The sequence below is a fragment of the Saccostrea echinata genome, unplaced genomic scaffold (assembly GCF_033153115.1).
Source record: "Saccostrea echinata isolate AGI-Se365-2 ecotype Australia unplaced genomic scaffold, CSIRO_AGI_Sech_v1 ptg000016l, whole genome shotgun sequence".
In the NCBI taxonomy this organism is placed as follows: Eukaryota; Metazoa; Mollusca; class Bivalvia; order Ostreida; family Ostreidae; genus Saccostrea; species Saccostrea echinata.
Window position 1 is genome coordinate 23,551,928 of NW_026889765.1, and position 7,215 is coordinate 23,559,142.

Consider the following 7,215-nt stretch of genomic DNA (forward strand, 5'->3'; position numbering starts at 1 on the left):
TCTGTGTTTTCTTTATTTTCAAGTACTGTGGATCACAAACTTTTCCCCACACCTTAATTATATTTTTTGCAATAAAGTTATTTGGCATTTATAATCGCGACAGAATTTTCAAAAAATTTAGTTATTGCTTTTAAATTATTTAATCCTTTACCATATAAATATACATGAGAATGAAATTTTGGGGAGCAGAAAAACTAGCATAATGCGAAAATAATGTTATTGCAAATAAAAAGTGCTTTATAGTATTCCACTATAGGAAAAAATGATGCAAAATTCCTATATGTTAAAATACCTGGTATATATAGTACTGGGAATGAAATTCAAAAATGCAAACTCAAAGGGACCCCCCCCCCCCCTCATAAAATATTAACTTATGATTTTTATGTATCAAGCCATTGTACTGAACTATATTCAAGTTTTCCACTCTACGTCACTGATAGTGTGTAAACTGCGCCCCTTCAGTGATTTAGTCTGATGTATAAATTTAATTATTCTTACCAGAGATATATAAAACTTGTGCATGGTTTTATATGTTGATCTCTGCTCCTACATGTAAAAAAATGTATGATCATATAACATTTGTAATTTTGAATGCATCAATAAAGATTCTTCTGGTTTCTTCACTCAGGTAATAGATATCAATGTTTAACAAAAATCCTGCAGATATACACATATATGATTTCATGGCTGTAGGAAAAGGGGGGGGCTCCTCCAATATTAATTTTGTTGATATGTAGAATACTATAGAAAACAACTACTTTATGCGTGTTCCCCTCAATAGTAACGTCTGATGACCATCCCCCCTTTTTTTTGCTTTAAAAGGAATTTTGGCTTGGTCCCTTCCCTCTCCCTGACTGAAACTTCCTTGCCAAGTTTTGCTTGATTTTAAAAAATTTCCTTGCCAAGTTTTGCTTGATTTTGAAAATTTTCCTTGCCAAGTTTTGCTGGATTTTCCAGTTCTATAAAGTGTACATTTGTCCCCAAGACAATAAAATTATTTATGTCTGAAGTCTCCGACATGCAATTAAAAATAAGATTAAACTATTTTTTTAAAGAGAAATGAGAAAAAATCCTCTATTTCAGAGATTTGCAGTGAAAATTACCACACGAATACGAATAGTAAACGTACGACTTACCAAAAATTCGAAGGTGAAGGTCGTTTGTATCACTATCAGCAAGGAAGAATTTTATTCAATATTTACAGAACTTTATAGTACGTATTTTCCTCATTAATTTGCTAAATTATCTCCTTAAGAACTTATATATCCCAAGAACTTTTGTATTTTGTCGTCTATTGTGCTTTTCAAAGATACGATAGCAAACGTGGAGAATAGGATAAACTGGGGCCTGCCACTGCCACTGGCCATTGTGCATGTTTGTGTCGTGTGGTTATTCAGAGTCAGCTACCATTTTACAAAAGAACTTATAACGAAGACCAAAATATAATTTCATTTAGAATCATTGATTGTGCAAAATTTTATGAAGTTTTTGATCTTAGTCGCATGTAATTGTTCTATAGTAAAACAGGCCACAGGTATTTGGGTCTTGGTTTATAAATATGTATGTATCTTATTGATATGTAAAAAAAAAAAAAAAAAAAGAGTACATATCAATAAGGTACATATATATTTATAAACCAAGACCCAGGTACCTATGAATTTTTTTTTTTTTTTTTTTTTTTGAAATAACAATAGTGCAATGAATATATCAGTCAGGGGTGAGACTGAAATCCGTTAGGGGTGAAACGATACACCTCCTTCACGGTTCGATACGTATTGTATAATTTTGTCTCGGTTCGGTTATTTTCAATACGATACATTTTGATAGAAGGAAACAAATTCTACGTTGTTTTATGCTTTCTTTTTCTAAATCTAGTCACATATTTTACGAATTTTATTTGCAAATTGACTAGAAGAAATTGATTAAAATTATTTGACTGTCAAAAATTATTTTACAAGCTATCAGTCATTAAAAATTTACGTTTTCTATACTTATTTATTCTGAGTAACGTGTTATACCTTATGCCAAACCCGACTGAATAACGATCCCGACCGAAAAATGAACCGAACCGAAAATTAGAGATTTTGCACCGTGTATCAAACCGAGAAAAAATACCGCGGTGCATCGATACCGCGGTGAACCGTTTCACTCCTAAAATCCGTCATTCTTAAAATGATGATTTTTAGTCATAAAATAAAATTTTTATTATGACTAAAACTCGTCATTTTTAAGAAAATGACAAAAAACAGTCATAAAAATTTACAGTGTTTCTAGAATACCTAGTTACCTCTCTTTGAAAAATGTTAGATCCACCAACCGAAAAAAGGACTAAAAACATCGTAAACAAACTTCATTTCTCTAATACAGTTGACTACAAGACTGGTTATGTTGACGGTACAAATTTCCCAAGCAAAAATAAGAGTGGAAGAGTTATTTGTCAATTTATTTGCATTAAAAACCAAAGAAGACGAAAATGACGATATTTCGTCTTTTTTCAAAATGGAGGGCCTGGGCGCACTGAAATATCTCACTTGTTTTACGGGGCGCACTACTTTTTTATGGCTTTAACTTTTTGTTGAGACTTTTCTCTACAAGTACGTATTCTTCCAGACGGTGTACTATATGTTTTTATATGGCTAAAAGCAGTGTAAAAATGGCCCAATATTTCTACCAAAATTCGACATTTTACCGCTAAAATAAAAACTTTCACCTTCCATGTTGATGTTCTAATGCACGTGGTAGGCAGTAATTAGTGACCCGGATGAAATTAAACTTACGTACTCTTCTTGCAGCGGTGAATTCAAATTTCGCTTTTATGTAACCAGGATAGAAGAATTATGTTGAAAAAGAAAATATGACGATAGTAAGTCATATTGACAAAAATGACGAAAATACATAGTTAGAAAACATGACGATTATCCATCATTTTTAAAAATGACGGATATCAGTCTCACCCCTGACTGTATATATACATATATTTTTTTTAGCTCACCTGAGCCAAAGGCTCAAGTGAGCTTTTCTGATCAAAATTTGTCCGTTGTCTGTCGGCCTCGTCGGCGTCGTTGTTGTCGTAAACTTTTCACATTTTCATCTTCTTCTCAAGAACCACTGAGCCGATTTCAACCAAACTTGCCACAAAGTATCCTTGGGTGAAGGGGATTCAGGTTTGTTCAAATGAAGGGCCATGCCCTCTTTCAAGGGGAGATAATAAAGAATTAGTGAAAAATTAATAGCATCTTTTAAAAATCTTCTTGTCAAGAACAACAGAGCCAGGGAAGATGAAACTCATGTGGAAGCATTCTCAGGTAGTGTAGATTCAAGTTTGTTCAAATCATGACCCCCGGGGGTAGGGTGGGGCCACAATGGAGGATCAAAGTTTTACATAGAAATATATAGGAAAAACCTTTAAAAATCTTCTTCTCAAGAACAGCAAAGCCATGATGAGTCATATTTATATAGAAGCATGCTCAGGTAGTAAAAATTCAAATTTGTTCAAATCATGACCCCCGGGGGTAGGGCGGGGCCACAATGGAGGATCAAAGTTTTACATAGAAATATATAGGAAAAACCTTTAAAAATCTTCTTCTCAAGAACAGCAAAGCCCTAATTGGTCATATTTATATGAAAGCATCCTCAGGTAGTGTAGATTCAAGTTTGTTCAAATCATGACACCCGGGGGTAGGGCGGGGCCACAATTGAGGATCAAAGTTTTACATAGAAATAAATAGGAAAAACCTTTAAAAATCTTCTTCTCAAGAACAGCAAAGCCATGATGAGTCATATTTATATGGAAGCATCCTCAAGTAGTGAAGATTCAAGTTTGTTCAAATCATGACCCCCGAGGGTAGGGCAGGGCCACAATGGAGGATCAAAGTTTTACATAGAAATGTATAGGAAAAATCTTTAAAAAATCTTCTTCTCAAGAACAGCAAAGCCATGATTAGTCATATTTATATGGAAGCATCCTCAGGTAGTAAAAATTCAAATTTGTTCAAATCATGACCCCCGAGGGTAGGGCGGGGCCACAATGGAGGATCAAAGTTTTACATAGAAATATATAGGAAAAATCTTTAAAAAATCTTCTTCTCAGGAACAGCAAAGCCTTGATTGGTCATATTTATGTGGAAGCATCCTCAGGTTGTAAAAATTCAAATTTGTTCAAATCATGACCCCTTGGTGTAGGGCGGGGCCACAATGGAGGATCAAAGTTTTACATAGAAATATATAGGAAAAATTTTAAAAATCTTCTTCTCAGGAACAGCAAAGCCCTGATTGATCATATTTATTTGGAAGTATCCTCAGGTTGTGTAAATTCAAGATTGTTCAAATCATGACCCCCTGGGGTAGGGCGGGGCCACAATGGAGGATCAAAGTCTTAAATAGAAATATATAGGTAAATATCTTCTGATGAAGAACTGTAAAGCCATGATTAGTCATTTTGATATGGAAGCATCCTCAGGTAGTGTAAATTCAAGTTTGTTAAAATGATGACCCCCCGGGGATAGGGATGGGCCACAATGGGGGGTCGAAAATTTTACATAGGAACATATAGGAAAATATCCTCTTCTCAAGAACTGAAAATCATGTTTAGTCATTTTGATATGGAAGCATCCTCAGATAGTGTAAATTCAAATTCGTTCAAATGATGACCCCTGGGGTAGGGTGGGGCCCAATGGGGGATTGAAAGTTTTACATAAGAACATGCAGAAAAAATATTTCTTCTCAAGAACAGAAAAGCTATGTTTAGTCATATTGAAATGGAAGCATCCTCAGGTAGTGTAGATTCAAATTTTCAAATATTGACCTCTGGGATAGGGAGGAGCCACAATGGGGGATCAAATTTTTACAAAGGATTATATGGGAAAAATTTTTCAAAATTTACTCAAGTACAACAAAGCCATTTGTTATATTGACATGGAAGCATCATCAGGTATCCCCCCCCTCCCCCCCCCCCCCCCCCCCCCCCCCCGTAACCTTTTCAATACTGAACTGATTTGTGCTTTTGTGCTTTTGCCTAGCCAATGTGCTCAGGTGAGCGATGTGGCCCATGGGCCTCTTGTTTAGAATTGTGCTAACCTTGCAGTGATTTACATACATACCAATAATTTTATTTATTTAAATTGATTTTTTTTGGGGGGGGGGGGATGGGGGTTAAAAATCATAAAAATAAAAATGGGAAAAATTCAATCCATAAATAACAGTGGGGATGAGACTGAAATCCGTCATTCTGAAAAATGATGGATAATTGTCATGTTTACTAACTATGTATTTTCGTCATTTTTGTCAATATGACTTTCTTTCGTTATATATTCATTTTCAACTTAATTCTTCTATCCTGGTTACATAAAAGCATATTTTGAATTCACTGCTGAAAGAAGAGTGTTTACATGAGTTCCATTTCATCCGGGTCACTAATTACTGTTAAAAAAGTTATTTTTTTAGTGATAAATTAAAATGTGGAATTTTGGTAGAGCTAATTTGCCACTTTTACATGGCTTTTAGCCCTATAAAAACATATAGTACACCATCTCAGGGTTTGAAATTAACAGTCGCCCACTCGAAATTTGCAACTAATGTTCCATATGGGCAACTTAAAATTACGTTCAAGTTGTCCACATGGCGATTAGAAAATTTACGATAATAAATATTTGTTTTTCAGTTTTGTCCGAATGTTTTGTATTTTTCTCTTGAAAAATTTCATAATCAGTAAAGTGCTTTATAATTACCCATAAGAAGTACTTATACATAAAGCGTCTTAATGATTGTGTCGGGCACAATGTGGCATCGACGGGTCAATGAGCCCAAGAAACGAAAAAGTACTGTTCTTATTTGTGAATGAAAACGTGCCATGTGTGCTCTATATATGATATTGAATGATCATATCAATCTTCATAAACAGAAGAGTTCCACTTCAAATTTAGATAAGTCGTGCATAATGTTACAACGGATAGAAAAGAAACACGAAGCACATGATAAAAAAAAAACGAAAAATGGGGTTGTTGTTTTTATATTCAGTAGAAGGTGTGATAATCTGTGGGTGAATAAATTTTGATGTGGGCCCCAGAATTGCAATATTCAGTAGCCCACATGGCTATCAAGCAGGGATGGGGTCAATTACTTTAAAATGTAATTAATTAAATTGCAATTACTTTGACTTTTTTTTCAATTAAATTACAATTAAATTACAGGCTTTCTAAGACATGTAATTAATTAAATTACAATTGCTTTGCAAAAGTAATTAATTAAATTACAAATTACATTTTTAATTTTTTGGAAAATTTTTATAATCCTTGTCAATGAATATACAGAACTTCATTTATTTGTATATAAGATCAGCCTCTGCACAAACAGTACAAGAAATAATATGCTATAGGCATTGTGTATCACTCTGGTTTAATTTATAACATTTATTTACAAAACAATAAGAATCTCTTAAAGAACTATCCGCGATCAGTTTGATGCAGTTTCCACCACACAAACCTACATGTACACAAATTGCATGGCTTATGATATTTGATTAAAAGTGAGCATTTTAATAGAGTGAAATGAGTCGCAACTGTTACCCCTCAAATTATATATTTCCTTTGAAGGTAACCTGAACATCCTAAATTGCTATTTATGTTGAATAATTTTACTTCATAAATCAGAATTGTACAGATTGAAAATTCATTCATAAAAATCTGTTTAGATGTTAAAATAATTATCAAATTGAAAGTGTTTCTTTTCTAAAGCTAGCGGAGCATTTTAAATTGAAATAATTATCTCCATTGGCTTTGTCTTCTAAATCATGGAATGAATATCTCTTTAGAGGAGTTGATTTGTTTTGATTACAATTTATAGCTGTGATCTGGAGGGCAATTATCTCTTCCCAACAAGAGAGAACTTAATTAATGACACACACCTTCTTTTTCTTTATTATTGATCAAACAACAAAGACTGAAATATAATAAATGTGTGTTTCATAGCTGAATAGACCTAAGAAGGATGGTTTAAAATTCATATTTATAAACATAGATCAAAAAATTCAAAATCTACATAATGATTAGAAAGAAACTAGTTTATTATTATCAAGCCAATCATTTATTTTTTTTGTAAGCATTAACCTAAGATTTTGTATTATTGAAGGATTGAGGATATGTTTAACAATAAAATAAAAACCAGTAAAATGGGAAGGTAGTGGTGACGATATATCATGAATAAATCATGAATGTGTAT